The following is a 26,333-nucleotide window of genomic DNA, read 5'->3' as shown; positions in this document are numbered from 1 at the left end:
GAAATACAGTGATGTGCCCATCCCCAACTATAATATTAGAAAGAGCAAAATGATCATCATGGATGAGGACACAATGAGTCTTTGGACATTTTGCCCAACTAGACTCCAAGAAGTCTCCACTGGTAAAGGATGGATAGTGAGTAGGTTTTGCTCCTATTAAAATTCAAGGATAGTGGTTTGCTCCTACTACAACATTGTGCCCAATGCAGCATTTTACCTTTCTTTATGAGTGTTGATAGTGACACCCCCAACCCTACAACTGGCTTTGGGAAAGTGGGAAGGAGATTCTCACTCCTCTCCTTTCCAAGGTCAGTTTCTCAACTTGTTTCTTTTATCATGCTCTGGCATGACACTATTCTGTGCGTATGACCGTGGCAAAACATTGGGAACCGTCACACATAACAGCCTTTTTACTATTTGGCTTTTACTTAACGCTATTGCCTAATTTAATTAATTTTTACTATTAGTTTCTCATGCACTTCATACAATACCACCTGCTATAGCACAAGCCCTCAGTTGCACTTAAGTAATCCACATACAATTTCACCTGAATAAATTGTATTGAGTTGGAGGGCCAGAAGAGACCCATATAGTTTCTGAAGTAACAGAGATTATGTTTCAAAGGATTCCAGATTAAATTAGACTGTATCGACACAGCAAATTTTAAATAAAGCTGACATTCACACCACGTTTGCCATGAAATAATTGCAATGATCACGCAATAGACTGACTGTATTGTACTGCTATCATTGACAGAAACTTCATATCGTGTGAATGCTATATTTGGAATAGAAGATATGAGACACTAGGTAGTCTGTAAATTGCCCCTAAGAATATATATTTGAAATTGAGTATGAAACATTCTAAAGAAAATAAAGAAAATGGGAGTGCCTATCAATATGTAGTAATAATAACTATTAACAGTCCAAAGCTGTTCACATATATTAACTTGTAGTCCTTGCAACAGCCTTATAAGGCAGGCCAAAGTTGTTACATTCATAATGCAAATTTAGGGGCTGGGGCAAGGCTGATTTATTAGATGGCCACAGGCAAGCCAATTTATGGCAGAGGCAGTATTTTAACTGGAGATTTCTTGGCACCTAATGCAGCCTCTTAGCCTCTCAGCTACGCTAGCTTCTAAGAGAGATCTCTTGTTTTATTACTCAACAGTATGGTGTTTTCTTCTCAAGCTGGCCCAAGAGGTGACCTCTGTCACAGTAAGTTCTAAAAAGACTAGGACCAGCATATATCAGGGAGCATATCCATCCATATTCAGCGTCCTGGGCCTTTACATAGTTTGCCCGACGAGGTGCGCCTGGCACGGCGCCAGGTTAAAACCTTTTTATTTTCCCAGGCATTTTAACATATTTTATTGTTGTTAATATATACCAGGCTGTTAAATACTTAAATGTATGTTTTTAGTCTTTTATTGTCATTTTATTGTATTTTTTGCCTTGTATTCACTTTATGCTGTACACCACCCTGAGAGCCTCAGGCTTTGGGCGGTATAAAAATCGAATAAAATAAATAAAAATAAATACATGTTGGGGGAACACCCTGCAAAGGAGCAGGACTGCAGTTTCTCTATAGTGGCACTCTCATTATGGAAGGCCCTTCCTAACGGGGTACGTCAAGTCCCATTTCACTATTTTTATTGCCATTTAAAAAACTTTTACTCTGGTCAGATCTGTGCTGGTTTAAATGGCTGCATGACTTTTTTTACTGCACCAGTTTTTAAAATCTGGGTGTTTTGTTTATTATTTTATTGTGATGTGTGATTCATATATTATTTGGGAATAGGATTGTTGTATGGGGTTGTTGTCTTCTGTTTCATAAACTGCTTTGGATGCTGTGTGAATGGCAGAGAATGTGCCATATAAATATTCAGATAAATAACCAAACAAGAACACTATCATCACAAACCACTAGGTGGCTGCCTAGTTCAAGTTTCATGTGCTGATCACAAACAGTTGGGAGGGAACAGCTCACCAAATACCTTCTCCGTAAGTAGCTCATGAAAAGTCAGTAGTTCATATTTGGCCACAAAAAGACAGCCAACCAAACAAACTTGCTTATGTTCACAATCATACGGCATCCCTGTGGCAAACAGATGTAAGGTCCTTATAAAAAGTTAACCTTTTATTACAATTTTTTTTCTTTTAAAGTTACAATGGCACACACAGCATATGAACTGAACAGATGTGCTACACTGTGTACAGCATGTAATCTTTAAGAGTTTATGTTTCAAGTGCATATCTCTGCAGTCCATTCATATTATATGGGCTTGCACTGAGAGTGTACAGATGGCAGTATTTTGAAAGTGAATCAGGGCAGTATGGAGAGGTTTATTTCCCTTCTCATTTCCTGAAAGAAAAAGAAGTGACTGCAGAAAACTCAATTTATTAAATGAACAGCTCAGCACATCTTTCTGTTTTTTTTGTAATTAAAAAGAAGGAACAGCCCCATCTTCATTAGGAGAAAGGAATGACAACAACAAAAAGATCAGTACATACAAGTTTAAAATGAGCTGAGTTGCACAATTAACTAACTATGGGGTTCTGTTAAAGAATATCCTTTTCCATGTTGTAATCCAGAATATCTATTATTATTCCTCATTCCACACAATTAAGGTACAATTTTCCCATTCAGAAAAAAAAAATATGAGAGGCAATTTAAAAGCTTAGCTGTCTTCCACTCAAGAAACACTTCTTTGCTATAATTTTCTTCTTATCATTTAGCCAAAGGAAGGCTTTCGTGAAATTCAAAAGTTGGCATACTACATTGTGAACATTGGTTGATTCAAATAAAAAGTGTTACCTATTATAGTCCCTATAAAGTACATGGTTTGAGGACTGTAGCAAAAAGGTTGCATACACATATCCTTTCAATTTTGGATTATTTCAAATTATCTGTCGCTCCCAGGTTCTGTGTTCATACAGATCAACGTAAAATTCACATTCAAATGAATAGACTGTGCAAAAACATCCTGAAAGAGTGCACCCCCATTGGATTACCCGAGTTGTTGAGGCTCATTTAACATTGACACCAAATCGAGCCTTCAGTGTCATCGTCCCAGTTCTTTGCAATGCTCTGCCAACAGTGATTCAGCAGGCGCCTCCTGTTTTAAGTGCCTGCTGAAAACCTTTCTGTTCTTCCACGCTTATGCAGGCAATGTCTTTTTGCAACAGTCACTATTTGTTTTTATTGTAATTTAATATTTTTATTGTGTGTGTTTGAACTTGTTGTAAACCACTTTGATGTTTTTAATGAAACTGTGGTATACAAATATATTTATAAATAAATAAATAAGCAAGCAAGCAAGCATGAGTAGAAAAACGGCTGTTTGAAGAATATAAGGGAAAAATTTATCTTAGTATTTATCCCATTGGACTGAAAGTGTATTTATGTATATTTTTACTGTTGTGAATATTTTTATTGTTATATTGCTTTGGGATGCTTCATGGAAAGAGATCCATTAAATAAAATAAATAAATAAATAAATAAATAAAATTGAAGTGATCAGCCTAGTGTTTCAGTCTTCAAAACTAGCTTGAGAATCATGTCCTCTAGCACAATGCTGAATTTTCATGAGGTTCCATTTTCATTGCAAAACCTGTCCTTTATGGGGAGCATGAAAATGCAACTTGCTTTTTTCTCACCTCACTGATTTCCCCAGCATCCACAAAACCAGTCTGTATGTTCAACATAAATTAGCTTTATTTTACTTCTTTAACATCTTCCATTTCTGCAAAGTGAACATCAACTTTCTTCTAAGTTTAGGTCTCTATGTAGTTTCCTTCCTCCCTGCTAACTGTCCTTGTTTTTTTAAGAAGCAAATTCTGCTCCTATATATTATTCTGTTTCCACAACATTCTACTATATATTACTGCTAAACCCAATATTATGTATTTTAACTGTATACTGAATAGCATTCTCATAGAAAGCTTAACACAATTAAAAGCCAAGATACAACATACAGCGTTAGAGGTGTGTGTGTGTATGTGTGTTAGGGATGGGAGAGAAATTCAATTCAGTTCACATTTCAAGTCAAATCGATCAAGTTCATACTTTCTGAGATAATATGAGAACTGAAGCACAGCCATCCTTTGAAATTCGTACATATTTGAATTTTGCATTGCAGTTTGCCAACCAAACAATGTTTACGAAAATACATATGTTGGGGGAAGGTGTGCCTAAAAATGAAATATATGAGTGCAAATAACATACAAAAATGCATTCTAGGAAGACAAATTGCTTGCAAAAAATGTGTACATTAGTCTAACCTGCCTACAAAAATGTGTTTATTAAGAGAAATTTGCACTTAAATGCTGAAAATTTTTCATGAGGACTTTTTTAAAAAAATGCAAATTGTGGAGAACTTAAATTAAAATTGGAAAAATGAGAACCAAAGAGAACCAAAACTGACAGACCTTTCCGTCTCGTGTGTGTGTGTGCGCGCATGCGCAAGCAACAGAAATCGAGTGTTTACACCTCAAATTCTAATGTCAGTTTTTGTTTTGTTCTTTTGCATTTGGCGTTGCTCTTGCCATATCTTGTTTGGCTAGTCTTCTCTTTAATTAAAACCACTTGCTGAACCTTCACACACACAGCGTCAGTGTTCTAATGTCTGCAGGAGATCTAGAGCATTCCCACCCCCCTACACAATGAAAGAAGTTTCATTGAGTTGCCACAAGTAATATACAATGCTTCGTTTAAATCCCTTTTATGGGATTGTTCCTTGAACAATTGCCAAGAAGGTATGAACTAACTGTGACTAAACTGTGCAGGCAATCCATTGGAGCTTCAAATGTTAAACACACATAATAAATGAAGCGCACACTCTTACCTACACAACCAAAGCCTTGATAACCGATTCTTTTCATCTTAGATTGTACATAACATCACAAGCAGTCTTACAAATTCACCCACATGTTCAAGGAATACACAGCCATAGACTGAGCTCCACACGATTACCTAGGGAACTCCCCCAACATAGTGAGGTTTGGCTTAGCATGCCATCTGGACCAGGACTCATGGTTAAGCTCCCTCCTCACTAACCTTGATATGTAACCAAGAACAAACTGTGGTTAGTGAGGGGAAAACTTAACCATGAGTCCTGGTTCAGATGACATGCTAAGCCAAACCTTAGCGTAACTCATGATGGCACAGCAGTAAAAAAGAGTGGGGAGCAGCTGCGAGCTCCTCTCCAGGAGCCTGCATATTCACAAGGTCTTGCTAAGCGTTTGGCTTAGAGTGTCATGTGAACCAGGCACTTCTGTCTCTCTCTCTCTCACATACACAACACACTGAGATAGCTTCCCTGAGGAGTTATGATGGCCTCCTGGAATGTCAAGACCTGAAACCCCTGTGTCTCATAGTGAGTACCTAGGATGTTGTGTTCTTAGGAGTCAGAGCCCCCTTCAAGCACAGGATTATCAGGTAGTAGTAAGCCTCTGGATTGGCCAGGCCTGTGTTAGTATCAGGATCTTTGCCAGGCCAACACAGCAGAACGTTCTGCCTGCTATACTTCAGCCTCTAGTTTAAGCTCTTGTTCTGCCTTGGTATGATGAGGAATTAGCTGGAATGGTAGAGTACTCATTTAGCCATGGAAGAGGTAGTGGGGTCAATGCCTGCATTCTCCAGCCAGTCTCTACCTTCCTCCGTTAGCAGAGACCACAGCCCAGTAGCAGAGCTCATGCTTTGCAGGCAGTAAGTCCCAGGTTAAATTCCTGGCATCTGCAGTGAAAACGATCAAGTAGCAGGAGATGGGAAAGACTGAGGCCCAGCAGACAATATTGGGCAAGATGGAAAAAGAGGCTGACCTGGTCTAAGGCAACATCCTATGACTCCTCTAGCTCCAGCTCAATCCCTAGCACGTGTGTAGGTGAGTAACCATGTGTACAAGTATATGAGCAGTTCACTGGCTATTTGTGACCTTTCCAACCCGTTGGGGAAATTCAAACATATTGGGCATTTCTAAAGATTGTCCAACTCCTAAGACATCACTTGTGTGAAGCAAGCCAAATAGACTCCTAATGCCCAGTCTCAGTCCTCACCAAACAAAACACATTACTGAAGGCTTAGATGTATAAACTGGGCCAAGATCTACTATAAGCCTTGTGATATACAAAAACTAGCAAGTAGCAGCTAGGAAAATCACATATTCCCCCTAGCAACTACTTATACTTTAGCCATCACCCACATGCATAGAAGAGAGATTCGGGAGGCATTTACCCTGGACATTGTGTCCTGTAGGCATGCATAATATCTGTTAATGTATCCATTATTCTATGTTCTAATTCTGATTCAATTCTCTTTTTGCTGTCACAGATGTTGCCAAAATGACAACAGCCACACACATAAGAGGCAGGTATTAAGAGACTCAGGGTAACCCTGAGGTTTGGAGGATTATAAACAATTTTTTTTAAAAAAAATCCCTAAGGGGGGACCCCCCCGAAAAAATTACAGCACAATAAGGAAGGAAAATGCTCACTGCCCACAGAGTGCTGGCTGACTGTTGAGAGGAGAATTGGGTGGACAGGGGAATGCAGTGTCTGGAAAGGACCGCCCATTCATTCTCTGTCTCTGTTGTGTGGCCTCACATGTATTCTCTATTTCCATTTGTCTACCCTTACAATTCAAAATCTAAAGTATGTGTAAAAGAATGAGGTTGCCACAAATAATACACAATATTTCAAACAACATAAAACTTCCAAAAGAATTCCCTTGAAAATGTTCCAAAGTCTGTGATCTACTTCCACATTGTTTAATTCTGATAATTACCTTTGGATTTTTCATGGTGTTTTTGACTCCCTTGGTCTCCACTATGGGAGAGAATGGCTAGATTTTAGCCTGCAAAAACAAAGAGCCTTCTGAAATAAGAGTATTATGTAAAACAGAAGCTTTAGTACAGAGCATAATAAGGATTTAGAGAGTTTCAATTTTTAATGTTTTTAACCTTATTACACCCATGAAATGTCACATTCCAGGGACTAGATCAGAAGGATTTTTTTCTTCCTAACAAAATTTAATTTTGTGACTTATGATTGCATGGGGGGGATTCTTTTGTACTCATTACAGAGCTCATCATGTTTGTTGGTTCCTCTTCAAGGGAAAAGAAGCACCCAATGAAGCTTACTGGCAATAGGTTCAAAAAAGTCCAAAGAAAGTATTTAACACAATGTCAGACTTATAGAATTTGTGGTCACTTTTAACAATCCGTTTGACAAATTCACAGAATATTGGTCTATTTGACCATTAGCCATGATAGATGTACGGAGGAAGTATAGCTCTGAATACAAGATGCTGGGGAGAAACAAGAGGTGATGGTCATCACTCTATATGGCTTGTAAGTGTCTTTAAGCATCTAATGATTAGAAACAGAGTATCGGGCTAGACAGAGTTTTGGCATGGTATAACAAGGAAATTCTGTGCTATAAAGTAAACAAAACCAGTGCTTGAATAAACTAGTTTGGTTTGATGAAGTTCACTGAATTAGTTCAAAAATCCCTAACTATACTTTAAAGTAGCTCCCATAATTGCTGAGTAAAATGAATGTGAATTAAATTCATTTTTGGGGTAGACCTTTGAATGATTTCTAGTTCATCTTCAAGTTCATTCTCTTATATGTGTTTTTTACTCTTTAGACTCTTTGGGCCTTTAAGTTTAAAGATAATTAATTGTTGGGAAAAATAAACAATTCACATTCCACCGTGTGTGATTTGATGTTTTCTTGGTCTTCTTAAGTATATTTTATACTTTAACACAATAGCTTGTAATATTCTGAATGCTGAATTTTTTTTTGCCAAGAATGATTTGGCTGAACGTGAACTGAATGTGAACCAAAATAGTTCATTTTGTAAAGTGATTAATGTGCACTGGGATTAGTTCCTTTATGACATGTTGAACTTGGATTAGAACTAGTTCCTTTTTAAAATGCACTTTCCAAGCTCTGCACAAAATCAGACAAAACATGGCACCAAAAAGAAATTGCATGGCAGAAAATTGTAGTCTATACTAGCTCTACATTTTGTAAAGCAAATAGTGCTCAGGCAAAGTTTCCGGTGATTAAATAAATAGCTTCTGGCATGTGGATGTCACCAAGTATGGAAAACGTCCCTCTGGGCACTGCCTAGAACATACAAGGTGCAAACTGTACACCATCTCCTGCAGGGAGGGCATAAGAACCAACATCTAAAGCAGCATTTTGAATTTCTCATGAAGAATAAGTTCTAAGCATCAACAAAGGGCTGATTCATATACTCTGCTAACATGGCAGAATCTTCAGTGTGAGTAATAGCAGGTGCACCATTTCACATTTAGCAAATATTTTAACATGGAAAACCATGTAATACGGACCATTCTGTTATTTGTTTATAACCCTATTTATATATTATTTATATAACACTAACTGATATAAAATATCAAGGTGGTGCACAACCATGTGCTCTACATGAGGCTGCCCTTGGGCTTGGTCCAGAAGCTCCAGCAGCGGCTAGAGTGCTGACGGGAGCATATGGCCGACAGCACATGACATCTCTACTAAAACATGTTACTGGACTATAATTCTCTTCAACCTCATCACTAGTCGTGCTAGCTGGTGCTGATGGGAGCTGGAGTCCAAAAACATTTGGAGGGCTACAGGTTCCCCATCCCTGCACTAAATGATTGGTGCATTTCACCCCTAACTCAGAAGAGAGCAAATTTTCTTATATCCATCCAATAATAATATACAACTACAACTTCCACTGCATAAAAATGGAGGGGGGGACTGAACCAGTGTCAGTAAGATGGCATAAGAATTCAAGCCATTTTCTGGCTCTTAAGAGGCATCAGTCTTTACAAATCCATAAGGTGGCATAATATCTTAAGCTCCTTCGCATACTCAGGGATAAACAGGGCCTATTTATTACCACACACTGAAAAGCAAGCACGATTGCATTTCCATGCTTCCACATGTTTGATCTGCCACTCTTTCTCACATACTGTGTATTAGATGTACTAAATTCCATGAGCATGCTTGGTAGTTCTCCACATTGTAAGATACAAAAACAGTATTATTCACCCCTATAAATCTCTGGATAATCACAGATATAAGGCTGATTTACGATGAACATATAAATGAAGCACTACAAACTTCCTGGGAATGCATCTACCACTTTAATCTGTAAATAAGTACTTCAACTGCATGCCTGAATATTTCCCCATGCCAAAATCTCCCTGCCTGCAGGAAGGTAGTTTCCCAGGGAACAGGTTCTGCCCCTCTATTTTCCTTGACATGTAGATTTTCTATGTGCAGAAACTTTTTAACTTGGTGAAAATATTCCAATATGAAATCACCCATCTATATGCTGAAGCAGTATAGCCTCAAAAGAGAGGGAAGATGTGATATTTTTGAGACTGGCTCTTTGATTTACAGATGTTTACACTTATGGAGGCTAGTATGGAAGATGCAGAGAATTCTTATATTTTGGAAATGTTAATACAGTACGTTTGAATGAGTTATTTGAGGGGGGGATATGCATACACAATGGTCCAGAGATTAAACATGTACATTAAATTGCCATTCCTCCACCAATTATAGAACATGACACAAAGACCCCCACAGTCCCCCTTTCCTTTTCAGGGCTTATGCCCCTGCCTTTCTCTACCACCACACCAAACATTGACTGCACGCACTGCCAATCCTGTGCAGTTCTAACACCAGTCCTTTCTCACCTTGTTAAATCCTTCCATTGCTGGTGAACCTCCTCTACTCTCATTTTTCATCCCATGAATCTTTGAAAATCATGCCACTTATATGATTTAGTAGGGCAGGGACTGAGTCCATGGGTAGTGGCCATGGATGGTGGAAGTTGTAGTCCAACAACATCTGGAGGATAAGGCTACATATTCCCCATCCCTGCAGTAGAGGATGGAACCAAGTAGCAGTAGAGAAGCCACTTTCAAAACACTGGCCTCAGCTAAATTGCCTGTCCAAGTAGATGACCTGAGAGGTGAAGTTGGCATGCATGTCATAAGCAGTACTTGCCACAGTGTATAGATCTTCACACAATCAGCAACAGCCTGGATTGTTTCTCCAGCAGTGGCCTGGAGGAAAAGTAAATCTGAGTGGAATATTTTTTTCTATAATTTTGCTACCCTAATCAAAATTCTTTTGGCTTCCCTTGAAATTCCTCAGGTATTTGTTTTGGGCTTCCCAGTAAAATTTCTGTTGCCTCACCTTAACAGGAATTGCTAATGTAGCTTTGAATTTCAATGGCAGATCTATATTTGGGGGAAAGAGGGAAAGGAAAGGGTACTGCCAGATGTGCTTTGAGTAGGCCCTTAAAATTAGTCCACGCATAAATCTTGGACAGAATTCAAAGTATTGCAATTTTCTTATTGCAGAGTATTGAATCCTTACCTTTAACATGCTAAGAAAGATGCACATTAAATATGGAATAATTGTCTGTAGATTCTGGACACAGTGGGATTTTTTGTAGCTAAATAACAAATAAACAAACTATTACAAATTGCTAATTGGCCCAGCCAGCAATAGTTGGATGGTTTCTTATATGGTGCTTGAGGGTCTTTATCTCTGTATGTATATGTCATTATTAAAACAAAAACATCGGCAGTGACTGGCCTTCCTTTTGCCTTAGTGCTCCTCTGGAGCACAGATGGATTTTTCTTCACATATCTATGTTTAAAAGTTCTTACTTAACACACTGCTACTATTACCATCTCAAACGTATGCGTTCCCCCAACCTTTCAATGCCTATTAATCAATCCTATTGGTGTTTTCATCACCAGTCAATAGGTTAACCATGTCTACCGTATATATTTAAATATTAGACAGAAATGTCCCCAAGGATGCATCAATTGTTGGCCACTGTACAAAGAAAACACTGTATTCTCTGCTGAAGAGCTTTCTACAGCAATTTAAACACAGTGAGGCAGACACAATATCCTGGAGAGAGGAAAACCTGCCTTATTACATTCCTGACCCAAGAGAAAGGATCTACCCTTAGGACATACATGCAATCCACGGAGGGAGCTGCAGAGAGGAAGTAATCTAATCTTAAAAATAAAGACAGCCGTTCATAATGCAGCATGACTTTCCTTTTAATCTCTGATAAATTACATACAGTATTTAAACATGCAAAATAAATGCATTTTGCTGGCTGAGCCTGAAAGGGATCTACGTAACTAGATTTTAAGTCTCTGGGTGCTTGTGCAGGTTTTAAGAGCTTGTTGGTAGAGTAATGAAAAACTGGAAGATTTTCCTTCCAATAACAGCACATTGCTTAATTTGGGATACATGTCTACATAGAAAAGCACTGACAATCTGCTAATAGCAAAAAAGTAGCCAGCAACTGTCACTGGAAAAGTGCCCTGAAGCAAAAGTCCTCATGGTCTAAAGCCAAGACCTAACAAATGAGCTACTTAGGAAGACTGCCGGTGCTCAGGTTCCAAGCGGCAAAGAAGAGATGAAGCTGTGACTTGCAGGCAGCATGAGGTCTTTGGATTGACCAGGGCATGTTTAAGTACTGAAAAGTGTGGTTTTCTGTCCTTGAGAAGTCAACAGAACAGAACCGCATGCCTGCTGCACTCCAAGCCCAAACTCCAACTCAAGTTCCAGTACCTGACTTCACAAAACCTTGGCTGGAGATAAACATTCCAGGTCTGGCTACTGAATTTATTTATTTATTTTTATTTATTTTATTACATTTTTAGACCGCCCTATAGCAATAAGCTCCCAGGGCGGTGTACAGCATAATAAAACAGGTTAAAATACAAGTGGATGTAAATACACAATAAAACATAATTAAAAATTTTCAATTTTAAATTCAAATTTTAAAATTTTTAAAATTTTTAAAATGCCTGGGCGAAGAGGTAGGTCTTTACCTGGCGCCGAAAAGATAACAAAGAAGGCGCCAGGCGTATCTCATCAGGGAGGGCGTTCCATAGTTCGGGGGCCACCACTGAGAAGGCCCTAGCTCTAGTTATCGTTCTCCGTGCCTCCCTATGCATTGGGACACGGAGAAGGGCCTTCGACGTCGAGCGCAGCGACCGGGTAGGTACATAGCGGGAGAGGCGTTCCGCCAGGTATTGCGGTCCGATGCCGTTAAGGGCTTTATAGGTAAGAACCAACACTTTGAATCTGGCCCGGAAACATGTTGGTAGCCAGTGCAGCTGGGCCAGGACAGGTGTTATATGATCAATTTTTTTTGTCCCAGTAAGAACTCTGGCCGCAGCATTCTGCACCAGCTGAAGTTTCCGAACCATCTTCAGAGGTAACCCTACGTAGAGTGCATTACAGTAGTCCAATCTAGAGGTTACCAGAGCATGGATAACTGTGGCAAGGTTCTCCCTATCCAGATAGGGTCGTAGTTGGGCTACCAGCCGAAGCTGGTAGAACGCATTCCGTGCCACCGAGGCTACTTGAGCCTCCAGTGACAGGAGCGGATCTAATAAGACCCCCAAACTACGGACCTGCTCCTTTAGGGGGAGTGTAACCCCATCTAGGGCAGGTCGGACATCAACCATCTGGGCAGAGAGCCCCCCCACCAACAGCATCTCAGTCTTGTCAGGATTGAGTCTCAGTTTATTAGCTCTCATCCAGTCCATTATCGCGGCCAGGCAGTGGTTTAGTACATTAACAGCCTCACCTGAAGAAGATGAAAAGGAGAAGTAGAGCTGCGTATCATCAGCATATTGCTGGAAACGCACTCCAAATCTCCTAATGACCTCGCCCAGCGGCTTCATATAGATATTAAAGAGCATGGGGGACAGAACTGAACCCTGTGGGACCCCATATTGGAGTATCCAGGGACTCGAGTAATGCTCCCCAAGCACCAACTTCTGGAGACGATTCTTGAGGTAGGAGCACAGCCACTGCCAAGCAGTGCCTCCAACTCCTAAGTCCGCAAGACGTCCCAGAAGGATACCATGGTCGATGGTATCAAAAGCCGCCGAGAGATCAAGGAGAACCAACAGAGTTACACTCCCTCTGTCTTTCTCCTGACAGAGGTCATCATACAGGGCGACCAAGGCTGTTTCTGTACCAAACCCCGGCCGAAAGCCCGATTGACATGGATCCAGATAATCAGTTTCATCCAAGAGAGCCTGGAGCTGGTGAGCGACCACACGCTCTAAAACCTTGCCCAGGAACGGAACATTTGCTACCGGTCTATAGTTGTCAAGATTTTCAGGGTCCAAGGAGGGTTTCTTTAGGAGCGGTCTCACCACCGCCTGTTTCAGGCAGGGTGGTACCACTCCCTCTCGTAAAGAGGCATTGATCACCTCCTTGGCCCATCCGGCTGTTCCGTTCCTGCTAGCTTTTATTAGCCATGAGGGGCACGGATCCAGAGCAGAAGTGGTCGCCCGCACCTGTCCGAGCACCTTGTCCACGTCCTCGAGCTGAACCAACTGAAATTCATCCAATAAAACAGGACAGGACTGTGCTCCGGACACCTCATTAGGCTCAACTGCTACAATATTGGAGTCAAGGTCCCGGCGGATGTTTGTGATCTTATCTTGGAAGTGTCTCGCAAACTCATTACAGCGGGCTATTGATGGTATTATTGCGTTCTGAGGACCAGAGTGTAAAAGTCCCCGAACAACCTTATAAAGTTCCGCTGGGCGGTTAGAAGATGACTGAATGGAGGCAGCAAAGTACTGCTTCTTCGCTGCCCTCACCGCCTTCACATAGAGCTTGGTAGAGATCTTCACAAGTGCAAGACCACAGCCGTCGGGAGTTCGTCTCCATTTGCACTCAAGCCGTCTCCTTTCTTGCTTCATCACTCTTAGCTCCGGGGTAAACCACGGAGCCAATTGAGCTCTGCAGAGGAGAGGGCGCACCAGGGCGATCGTGTCAACTGCCCGGGTCATTTCCGGCCACCCAGAACCACCCATCCAGTCATATCCATAATAATAATGGCATGGATGCTTAAACTAGCTGTTTGCTTGTATCCCCAAATTTCCACTACACAACAAAATCTCCAACTAAAATCCCTCCTTCGCTCAGAGAAGGGATGTCATATTACTTGATTATTATCAACATGAAGGTTAACAGAGGAAGTTGACATTTTAATAGGTTCTGTTGAGATGGCAGAGACTTGACAATCCTCCTAACAGTGAATGACTGGGGAGTTTCTACAAGACAAGGAGGCTGACTGGGTGTTCTGTGTTCAAGGGATGCAATTCTGAGAATATTAGGTACCCGTAGCCTTGGGTTGTTGCCAAGCTTCATAATTCCTTGGCTTGAATATGAACCTCAATTCCTTGTAATCCTCACCACATTATGGTGCTCCTGGCTCAACGCTATTATCAGTGCTAGGTACTTCAGGGAGAAAAAAACCCTTTACCCTTTCCTCTCCTGCCCCCAGAGCTGTAGCAGCTCTAAGTTAAGTGAGTGGGCAGTCAGGTGGGGCTTGGAGGCTGATCAGTGGAAGGGGGCTTGGAGGCTCATAGGGGGACATTAGGGAGTATGGGGATGGGACTGGAATCACAATGAATTCATTCAACAGTTCTTGCCCTCATTCCTGCTCCCCCCCCAATTTATGTGTGTTTTTCTGTCCCTGTTCACTTGAACCTATCCTTCTGCATCAAGCCCTCCAAATTCTTAATTATCTTCTTTGTTCACTTGAAACCTGTGATAGTTTGCAGACACCCTTCTTAAATTGTGGTGATTTAAAAAAAGATTTAATACACCAGCTAAGGACTACCATCTATGAACCAAGGTTTACTAGAAAATACATAATTTCTGAGACAGAGCTTGGATTTGATATGCATACAAAATATAATCAATGGTGCCCTTGCTAAAAGAAATATTTTTTACTATCATGGCTGTATACTATAGTCAGCATGGATTTTTTGCATTCCGCAATGTTAAATTGAAAATACCCCCATGCCATTCTGATGCTTCCCATTAGCTCATTTCAAAACAAAACCTTACAAAGCTTATAGTCCTGAACTCAGAAATGCTTGCTTAACAACCCTCTAAATTTTCATGGCGATACACAAAACAGTCAGAGAGAAAAGTGAGTTCAAAATGTAAAAAGAGAGAGAAAACAGATCCCCTTGGGACTTTTTTCCTGTCAGAGTTCTCATAATTTGTTGAAATTCATTAAAAATCAGCAATTTTCACTGAGTACCTGTAATCATATTACTGACCTTGCCCCATACTCTGACCTTCATCTTCTGTAGTTTAAAATTTTTAAAAATGCCTAGCTGATCTTAAATTAATTTAAGAAATTTAGCATTGAACTCAATGATAAGGCCTGGCATGCTCAGTAAGAACCAACTGCCAGTGTTCTAAAAGCCAGACTTACAGCAGACTCCCTCCCTCCCATCACCTCCCTTTTGCCCCCTTCCCTTCCCCTTCCTTCACCCCCTTCTCCTTCCAATCCCCTCCTTCCCTTCCCCTTCCAATCCCCTTCTTAGGACATTGAACTTGTCAAGAATCATCAATATCTTGGCACAGTCATTAACCAAAATGGAGACAATAGTCAAGAAATTAGAAGGAGGCTAGGACTGGGGAAAGTAGCTATGAGAGAACTAGAAAAGGGCCTCAAATATGCTAACATATGCTCAGAGGGGTATGTTGCCAAATTCTACCAAGCTACACAGGAAGTGGACTGAACTGTGAAAGACCAACCCCAATTTGTAGGGCAGTACAATATCTCAAGAGAGGAGGTCAGGTCTCCTGCTCCCCTGGTGCATTCACTACAGCTGCCCAATTTCCCTGCTTTTTAAAGTTTGATAGAAATATCTGTTGGCTACAGGTACATTCTTAAACCACAAGGGTTTTTGCCTATTAATGAATATTTCTACTGTTGTCTTCCTTTTTGGTGGCACACAAGTGCTGATGATATACTTTATTCCTGTCATGCAGCATGATCCTATGGCCCATTGCTTATTAAATGAATAGCTCCTTCCATCATCCACTGACAATCCTTAAGTCCAAGGACTGGTTCATGTATGCCATTTGATGTATCTATACTGGATGACTGGAAACTGAACGTATGAAATTATTTCAGTGAAAAACACTGCATTGTAGATGAGACTAAACAATACTGAGTTCTGCACATAGTGATTTTTGTGTCTGTGATGGCCCAAGTCATTATTGGACATCACAGTCCTTAATAATATTAATATTAATAATATTAATAATGATGATGATGATGATGATGATAATAATAAGGCACATAACAACAAGTATAGCACCATAATGAGCAAGGGACAACTAGGGCAGGATGTGGAAAGGATGGTGGCAGGGCCCTTTCCCATCTGCCTGCATTGCATTCTCAAAGGTCTTTACAGCTTGACGGAGAAGGCTGTGTCAGTGCAATATTGTTCACCTATTGTAGTAACAACTCTACTGAACAGGAATGGCATTAATGGGGAACTGAGCCAAACAGTTCTGCCACACTTGCCATGCTAATGTGTTCTGCCACAAACACACTGATCACTGCTATCAGAGGATGTTCAGATATGAGATTTCTTCTGTATTGGTAAAATTAGTATTAATCATTGATCTTTGAATAGCTATGGCATGTTCACTAAAAATACAAGATTTTCTGCTGCTTCAGCTTAATTTCTTTGGTATGTGGTAATATAATTTAACAATAAACTGCAGCTAAAGGTTGAAGGGGGGGATGCGGAATGCCTTGGGGCATGGAAATGAATACACTATAGCTGCAACACGTTGCCTAAACTGCAGACCTTTTAACAGTAAAAACACAATTTTTAAAAAAATATTTGCAATGCAGTACAACACTGAGTTTTGGAAACAGCAAACATGTAAGGCTTGTACCAACAGGCTCTTTGAGCCAACATATAAATCTAAGAAATGTTGTAGTTTGATGGAACAAAACAGGGGTACAGAGCACTATTTTTAAATAAGAATGTGAAACTTTCCAAACTCCCAAATTTATCCAAATCAAAATAAAACATTTGTGCTATTAAGTTCTGAAAGGTACAAAATAAAAAAATAGCAAGACCAACTAGTTACTTGAACTGTGCAGGTGGTGCCAAGGCCCTGTACCTTTCTGTACACTCAAGCAGCAAGATCACAATTTTAAGAAATATGCAACAATCTGAATTTGTAGTATTTGAAATACTACCATCATAATCTGTGGGGCCATGAATGAAAACTCATGATCAGGAGAGTGCATGGCTTCCTGCGGATTTGGAGAGCCACAGCCAGTCCAAATAGACAGTACTGATCCAGCCGGATAATTGGTCTGACTTCTATACTATCTGTTCATTCGCGGCGGTGATCTGTCCTCCTCTGACCAGGGCTCCTATTGGCTCTTACGACTCTGTCAGGATAAGGAGTGACAGTTTTTTTAAGCTCCAGCAATGGTGCAGATATAAGCAGTTCAACACTAAATACCTCACAAAAGTACAAAACAAATATTTGTAAATGGTGCTATTTAGGAAGGATTAGCACCAAAAGGGAAATCAGGACTTTTTGGCAGTTTCTAGTATAACAGATACATACTCTCATTCAATGGATCATGTGTGGAGCAGCCAGGACTGCATCTGTGGAATCCTTTCTCATAAGCTAAAATCCCACCAATCAGTATGTTGGAGTGTATGGGGAGGAGGGAGGAGGACTTACTCCCAAACACCTGATCAAAAGGATCTTCTTAAAAATAGCCCCACCTGCAAGGTCAGAAACGAATTGCGCCTACAGAATTTGCCTGCAGTTCTCAATCCAGTTAGGGATAGTTCCCATAGTTACATTGGGTCAAAAGTGTTTAGAACTATGAGAATAAGACACAATATGTGAATAAGCAGTCAAGTCACCATAAAATTGCAGCACAAGAAACAGTAACTGTTTGTAGCAGCGTATGATTTCAGATGCTCATGGTAATCTATGAGAGAATTACGATATTTGTTAATTTCACCGATTTATTTAGTAGTCATACACGTGATACCATATAAGAACCTCCTTAAAGGGTCCTCTAAAAAAAATATTAGGACTGAAATTAGAGGCTGTGAGTGGTGGTGAAGTGCACTGCCTAACAGTGATTTTCTGCAACAGCAGGGGATTGGACTAGATGACCTTCAAGGTACCTTCCAACTTTATGATTCCAAGTGCAACTGCTTCTCTCTAAGCTTGCACAGGTGTAAACTTGGCATGGAGCTTAAGCAAATAAACAATGCCCAAATTGCAACTAATTCCCCAATTTTACACAGATTAATGACTACACATAAGGAGGGTTACAAGAATGTAAAAATAAAATATTCAATTAGTTAAAACAATTAAGAATCAGAAAAATAGGGTGGGCACTAATATATATATATATGTATCTTGGGTGCCAAAGGCCAGCATATAGAGATAAGATGAAAGATATACAATGGTCCCACAACCTCTGCAAAGGAAATTCCACAGGTTAGGGCCTGCCACAGACAATGCCTTCTTCCAGGCTGCCACCCCCCCTCAAATTTCCACGGGCAGTGGAACTACCAAGGGGGTCCCCTTTGTTAATCTGATCACCCAAGAGATTCTGTAGGGAAGAGGCAGCTTTTCAGATTTTTTGCACCTAAATAATATAGAGTTTTAAAATGATGAACTGAGCACCTTGAATTGGGTGTGGAAACAAACTGGCAATCAGCACAGCTATTTTCAAACAAGCATTATATGACTTCTAAATCCAGCCAGTAAATTGGGTGCCACATTTTGGACCAGTTGAAGTTTCAGAATCATCTTCAAGGGCATTCCCATAAAGCATGTTGCAACAATCCAACTTGGAAGATACCAGAGTATGGAATAGAGTAGCCAGTTCTCTTCTGCCCAAAAGGAGCTGTAGCTGGTGAACCAGCTATAACTAGAAACAGATTCACTTTTAGGCAAAAAACCTTGTGGTTTAAGAACGTACCTATAGCCAACATATATTTCTATCAAACTTTAAAAAGCAGGGAAATTGGGCAGCTATAGTGAATGCACCAGGGGAGCAGGAGACCTGACCTCCTCTCTGAGATATTGGACTGTCCTACAAATTTGTCAAAATGCAAACACAATTTAGGTTGGTCTTTCACAATCCAATCCACTTCCTGTGTAGCTTGGAACAATTTGGTAAAATGTGTCGCTGAGCATATGGTGGGTGGTGGCAACACCTGTCATCTCGAAAGATGGAAAATTACATTTTTGTATGTTTGTTGGTGTTCTTACTTCGCTTCTTTTTTGTGTTACCACTGTTTCTACAGAGAATCTAACCTGGAAAATTATATATCTCTCATTATTCATCCTAGAAATATGTGTCAAATTTATTTTTATTAATTTCAAAGCCAATGGTCAATGTCATGTGATGGTGAAGACAGCCTTTTGTGTTTCAAACCGGAGGTTATGCTCTATTTCTATTTTGGGCGCATTAACAGTTGAATCTGAAACTGTAGTTTGATGTAAAATCAGACGGATTACAATATGTTGCTACTTAAGCAATGACTCTAGCTGTTGGAAAAAACAAACAAGATGCATGTTTTCAGCCTGCTATGCTTAAACTACTCCACTTAAGGCAAGGTGGGCACCGTCAATTAAAAACATAGAGCACACCTAGAATTTTGCTAGATTTCACCTCCCACTGTTTTATCTTGTGCAAACTGGGACACTCCTCATGTCCACTGGAAACTATCCTTCAGAACAGTCAGTGCCATGATTCCTCAACTGTTTTTGGAGCTTGTACAGTGTTGCTGTACTTCACATATTCAAAAGAGAATGATTTACTATAGGAAACTTCACTAAAATTGCAAAGTAAATCAAACATATTTAAAGTGACTATCTGAACTATATCAACTGTTTTAACATTGTTGCTTCCTCCCTGCCAAAGCAAGATCAGCACAGCACATGTGTTGTTTCTGTTATTTGAGCTGATTGCAAGCGTTGCCACCACTCGCCATATACTCAGAGGCACGTTACCAAATTCTTATAAACTACACAGGAAGTGGATTGGACTGTGAAAGACCAACCCAAATGGTGTTTGCATTTTGACAAATTTGTAGGGCAGCACAATAACTCAGAGAGGAGGTTGGGTCTCCTGTTCCCTTGGTACATTCACTAGAGCTGCCCAATTTCCCATTTTTAAAAACTTTGACAGAAATATCTGTTGGGTATATGTACATTCTTAAACCACAAGGTGTTTTTTTTTTTGCCTATTAGTGAATTTCTCTGCTTTTTAATCCAAGAGGAGAAATGGGATCCTGTGCAAGTTTGTTGAGAATGGATTGATCATTTGCATGCTTACTGAGTTCAGTGGGGTTTACTCCTGTACAATCATGCTTAGAATAGGTAAAACTGACCATGGGGGATGGGGAGGGAGGAGGGGGAGGAGCAGGGGGATGGGAGCAGGCAGGAGGGGGACGGCAGGCTTGATCATTTGCATGTTTATTGAGTTCAATGGGATTTACTCCTGTGCAATCATGCTTAGAATAGGTAAAACTGACCACGGGGAGGGAGGCCTGGAGTGGGCAGGAGAGGAGGAAGAAGGAAGTGGGGAGGAGAGGAAGAAGGAAGAGGGGAGGAGAGGAAGAAGGGAGAGGAGAGGGGAAGGAGGAGAAAGGCAGGTGTGATCATTTGCATGCTTATTGAGTACAGTGGGATTTACTCCCTGAAATCATGGCTAAGATAGGTAAAACTGACCATGGGGGAGTAGAGGGAAGGAGGAAGAGGGGAGAGGCAAGCAGGAGGGGAAGGGGCAAAAAGGAGGTGATAAGAGGGAGGATGAGGGGAGGGCAGGTTTGATATTTGCACGCTTATTGAGTTCAATGGGATTTACTCCCGTGCAATCATGCTTAGGATAGGTAAATTGACCATGGGAGAGGAGGAGGGGGAAAGGGGAGGAGGGGGGAGGCAGGAGGGGGAGGAGGGGGAAGGAAGGGGATGGGGAGGAGAAGGGAGGGGTGAAAGAAGGGGGAGGGAAGGGGCTAGGAGGGAGGAGAGGTTTGATCATTTGCATGCTTTTTGAGTTCAGTGGGATTTACTCCTGTGCAATCATGCCTACGAACGGTGAAACTGACCTGGGGGAGGTGCAGGGAGGGAAGGAGGAGGGCAGGAATGGGAGGAGGAGGGCAGGAATGGGAAGAGGAAGGAAGAGGGAGGGGAGAAGATTGGATGGGTGCCCATTGGGCAGAGGGGAAGCCCCTTTCCTTTCCTTTCCAAAAAAGAAAACATTGTGAACAGTATAATTTTTTCAGGGTTTCCCACAACTTTTTATTCTACAGCAGGGCACATGTAGCCTCCCACCCAAATTTAAACCAAAGCTGTCACTGGCTACATCCACAACAGACCTTTATTTCACTTTAGACAGTCATGGCTTCTCCCAAAGAATCCTGGGAAGTGTAGTTAGTGAAGGTTTCTGAGAGTTGCTAGGAGACGCCCTGTTCTCCTCACAGGCCTTCAGTCAGAGTGGCTGACTGTAAAACCACTCTGGCAACTGGAGCTCTCTCAATGGAACACGAGTCTCCTCTCAGCACCCTTCACAAACTATACTTCCCAGGATTCTCTGAGGGAAGCCATGACTGTCTCAAGTGAAATAAAGGTCTGGTGTGGGTGAGGCCCCAATTAGGCAAGGCCAGCAGCTGGGAGTCTGGCTTTTAGAACACTGACAGCTGGTTCTTACTAGTATTACAGGCACTCTGAACATGGCTGATTTTTTTTTTTCTGTCATTGTTTTTTTTTTTTTTCAATAATTTTTATTCAGATTTTCATAAAACATACAAGACGAAATCATAAAACATTCAAAGACAAAAAACAAAATCAAAAATAGTTAAACAAAAAAAAAAAAAGAAAAAAAAAACAAAAGTAAAAAATAAAGAGTAAAATATTGACTTCCCATTTGTCAAAGATCAAATCAGTTATAAGTCTATAATATATAACAATCCTGTCTCTTAAGTCATATTATAAAATCACTTTCCTCCAGTAGTTATCTTACTTAATCATCAAATCTCATAAACATTACTTTATTCTTTCCACAAAAAGTCAAAGAGAGGTTTCAATTCTTTAAGAAATATATCTATCAATTTTTTTTTCCAGATAAGCATATCGATTAATCCATCTCATTACTAATTATGATAATCTTATTGTCATAACCATAGTCAAAATAAACATTTCAATTAATCCATCACATCAGAATCTGTTAAGTTCAGTAATTTCAGTAGCCATTGTTCTATTATCCCTATTAGTTCCATTTTCCATCTTCCATCTTCAGTAGTCTTGTTAAGTCCAGTAATTTCAGTATCCAATCTTCCATTATCAGTATTCCATAATAATCTTGCTGTCAAAGCCATAGTCATATAGTAAGAGTCTGATGGGAATTACCTCTATCCCAAATATTTTCTTGCCATCCATTCTGAATAGGTTGCTGAAATACTGCTGTAAAATCATATCTCTGTTCTTTTTTTCAAAATACACTGGGTCATCTCTTGAAAGTTTTTCCATTGTCACATGGCTGCAGTTAATTCCATAGATTTTCTCTATATTGGGCTCCATCACATCAATCCAGTCCAGAAGATTATCCATGCCATTGATAACTTTATCTCTAGAATCTTCATTAATTTCTTCAGAGATAACATTGAGTTCCAAACAATAGATTTTATTTCTAAAGTCCATAGACTCCAAATCTTGTTCCTGTTCCACGTTTGTTCCAATCTCCGGGATCTCCTCTCTCACAGGGACCCCTGTTTCAGTCTCCAGGGTCTCCTCTCTCACAGGGACCCCTGTTCCAGTCTCCAGGGTCTCCTCTCTCACAAGGACCCCTATGTCTTTAATCTCCTGTGTCTCCAAACAATAGATTTTGTTTCTAAAGTCCATAGACTCCAAATCTTTTTCCTGTTCCACGTTTGTTCCAATCTCCGGGGTCTCCTCTCTCACAGGGACCCCTTCCAGGGTCACCTCTCTCACAGGGACCCCTATATCTTTAATCTCCTGCTTCATTTTACTCAATTCAATTTTCAGCTCCTTACAACCCTGTCGCAGGTTTTGTTTCGTTATCTCAATCTCATCCATTATTTTCTGAAACATGGTTATTTCCAGATTCTCAGCCACTTTCTTAATTGCCATTTTAAAAGAAAAATATAGGAAAACCACTTCTTATTTCAGCAACAATTGGGTTAATACTCCAAACTTGGTGACATCACAGTATAAACAGAGCAGACAGCCTTATCTCTCCATGCTTAAGTAAACAAAATGCAGTTCCCAGGATCGAAACAATTAATGGCGGTCGTCAGGAAACAGATTCGTCAAAATAAAATAGACCAAAAAGAGAGTAGTCTCAGACAATATAATATTCTTCAAAATAAAAATCTGGAATAGAAATCCCTCTTCTGTGTATATCTTTAGAATGCAAATCCAGGACAGCTTTTTGCAACAAAAACAGAGATAAGCTATTAATTAGTGAGTAGCAGAGAGAAGTTATGGCTCCCCAGTGAGATGTCAAAAACCGATCAATCTGGCAAATCTCTTTTAAACAGCAACAATTTAAGTCAAGTAAAAGAAAAATATAGAAAGAAGGGTGCTTGCCTGTTAGTGCGTTCTCTCTTAGAAGATAAGATGAACGTTCGCTTTATCAGATAGAGCTTGTTGTTGAAAATCCGTCCCACCTTCGTCGGCTGGACCTCGTCCCATAAATTAATGAGATCTGGTCGTCCCAACAAAAATAGGCTTTGAGGTTAATCTCTTCGTTTCTCCCTACCCGGGAGAAGTTTAATCAGTCAAAAAAAAAAAAAATCTGACTGATATATCTGAATAAGCTTCTTTTGAGGCAGGAGCCCGTCTCAAAAGCAGGCACAGGCTAAGTCACCCTTCCCGGAAGTCTGAACATGGCTGATTTTTAATTTCAAGAAATTATAAGAACTCTGATAGAAAAAAGTCCAAAGGGGGTGTTTTTTTCCTCTTTTTATTTATTTATTACAGTAGGGCCCTGCTTGTTGGAGCCCCACTTTTCGGCGTTCCACTAAGATGGCGGCGCCAGCGGGGCGATCAGCTGTAGCATGGGGAGCTCCAGCCACCATGCTCCAGCTAACAGGGATCAGCTATAGCGCATGAGCTGCCTGCACTACAGCTGATCGCACGCTCCAGCTGATCAGCAGTAGCGCTTGGTCAGCTGTAGCACGGGGAGCTCTCATGCTCCAGCTGAGGCGTGGCGGCTGAAGCTCCCCGCACTCCAGCTGATAATGCACTCCAGCTGCTCAGCTGTAGTGCATGATCAGCTGTAGCGTGAGGAGGTTGCACGCTCCAGCTGATCGCTATCAGCTCGAGTGTGGCGGCTGGAGATCCCTGCACTACAGCTGAGTAGGGCCCCACTTTCTGGAGGTTTTCACTTTTTGGCGGTGGCCTGGAACGGAACCTGCCATATGAGTGGGGCCCTACTGTATTTATTTAATTATTTATTATTTGATTTATATCCCACCCTTCCTCCAGCAGGAGCCCAGGGTGGCAAACAAAAGCACTAAAAACAGTTTAAAATATCATAAAAACAGACTTTAAAATACATTAAAACAAAACATGTTTAAAAACATTTTTTGAATAAAGCTTTCAAGACATCTTAAAAAAAAGGTTAAAAACATATTGTTAAAAAAGGTTTAAAAAGATATTGAGAAGCAATTCCAACACATATGGGATAAGGTCTCAACTTACAAGGTTTGTTGAAAGAGGAAGGTCTTCAATAGGCACTGAAAAGAAAATACAGATGGTGCCTGTCTAATATTTAAGGGGAGGAAATTCCATAGGGTAGTTGCCGCCACGCTAAAGGTCCATTTCCTATATTGTACAGAATGGACCTCCTGATAAGATGGTATCTGCAGGAGGCCTTCACCTGCAGAGCATAGTGATCAACTGGGTATATAAGGGATAAGATGGTTTTTCAGGTATCGTGGTCCCAAGCTGTATAGGCCTTTGTACACCAAAACTAGAAACTTGAACTTGGCCCGGTAGCAAATGGGCAGCTTGTGCAAACTTTCAGCAGCAGGGTGACATGTTGGCGATACCGTGCCTCAATGAGCAGTCTCGCCGCTACATTTTGCACCAGCTGCAGTTTCCGGATCAACCTCAAGTGCAGCCCCACACAGTAATCCAGCCTGGAGGTTACCAGAGCGTGGACAATAGTGGTCAGGCTATCCCGGTCCAAAAATGGCAGCAGCTGTCTTATCAGACGAAGCTGGAGTTGAGCCCCAGGTCTTTCAGGGTAATCAAGGAAGGGGTCTGGAGGAGCTTCAACCCCCTCAGCTAGAGCAGCAAGGGGCAGAGCCAGAGGAATTTGAGACTTTCAAGGACACTGGGGGAGGGAGTGTGCTTGACACTGTGCCAGTTCCCACGGACAGTCCTCCTGCTGAAGAAGACGTGCCAACAGAGCCGTTTGGGGAATCTCTGGCACGCACCAATTCCTGGATCCCCCTCGACACTTCAAATGCTTCCCCGCCTCCTGAACTCCAGCCTGCACCTATCTAGTCGGTACTGTCAGATGAGCCATTGGAGGCTCTTTCACCCCGCACCAGACATCGCGAGAAGCCCGCCGGTCAGAGGGAGTTTCTTCGAAGGAGTGAGAGATTACAGGCAAAGACCTTTCCTATTTAAGGTTGCGTCCCCCTGACTGGGGTGCTGAGTCAACTTCCTTCATATGCTGCAGAGTATACTTAGGAGCTTAGTTAGGGATTGCAGTGAGTTAGTTTAGTCGAGTTCATGAGGCGTGCTGCCTTTGATGTTTCAATTACCCTAATAAAACAAGAATTACTTTCATCCTCATCTCCGTCTCGTGCCTCACACTCTGGGCAGGACAGCTGGTAAAAGGCACTCCTAGCCAATGAGGTCACCTAGGCTTCTAGCAACAAAGATGGGTCCAGGAGCACTCGCAGACTACAGACCTGCTCTTTCAGAGGGAATACGACCCCATCCAAAGCAGACAATTGACCAATTATCCGAACTCACGAAACAGCAACCCACAGTGCCTCCTTGCTGGGATTCAGACTCCGTTTATTGGCCCTCATCCAGCCCACCACAGAGTTCAGACAGCGGTCCAGGGCTTGCACAGCCTTTTTACACTTTGAACTCTCAATTATCTCTGACTGTTTTGTGTATCACCATGAAAATGTAGAGGGTTGTTAAGCAAATGTTTCTGAGTTCAAGACTGAAAGTTTTGCAAGGTTTTATTTTGAAATGAACTTATGTGAAGCATCAGAATGGCATGGGAGGTATTTTCAATTTAACACTGCAGAATGCAAAGCATCCATGTTGAGTATAATATACAGCCACCCTTGTGGCTGTATAATACTGTACAAACATCACAATATGAGTTGTCTACATGGGTTCCAAGTTTGCAGGAAGAAATGCTTGTTTACATACTTTACAC

General features: G+C 41.0%; 1 protein-coding gene across 7 annotated transcripts in view; it reads right to left on the bottom strand.

Moving 5' to 3' along the window:
• The window catches only part of GLI3 (GLI family zinc finger 3), a 438,381-nt gene that overhangs the window by 33,830 nt on the left and 378,218 nt on the right, over nucleotides 1-26,333 (bottom strand). The gene's annotated exons all lie outside the window — the stretch shown is intronic.

Source organism: Rhineura floridana, chromosome 10, assembly GCF_030035675.1.
Source record: "Rhineura floridana isolate rRhiFlo1 chromosome 10, rRhiFlo1.hap2, whole genome shotgun sequence".
Classification (NCBI taxonomy): Eukaryota; Metazoa; Chordata; class Lepidosauria; order Squamata; family Rhineuridae; genus Rhineura; species Rhineura floridana.
Note: the sequence above shows the minus strand (reverse complement) of the source record. Positions and strands in the feature narration are given on the sequence as shown.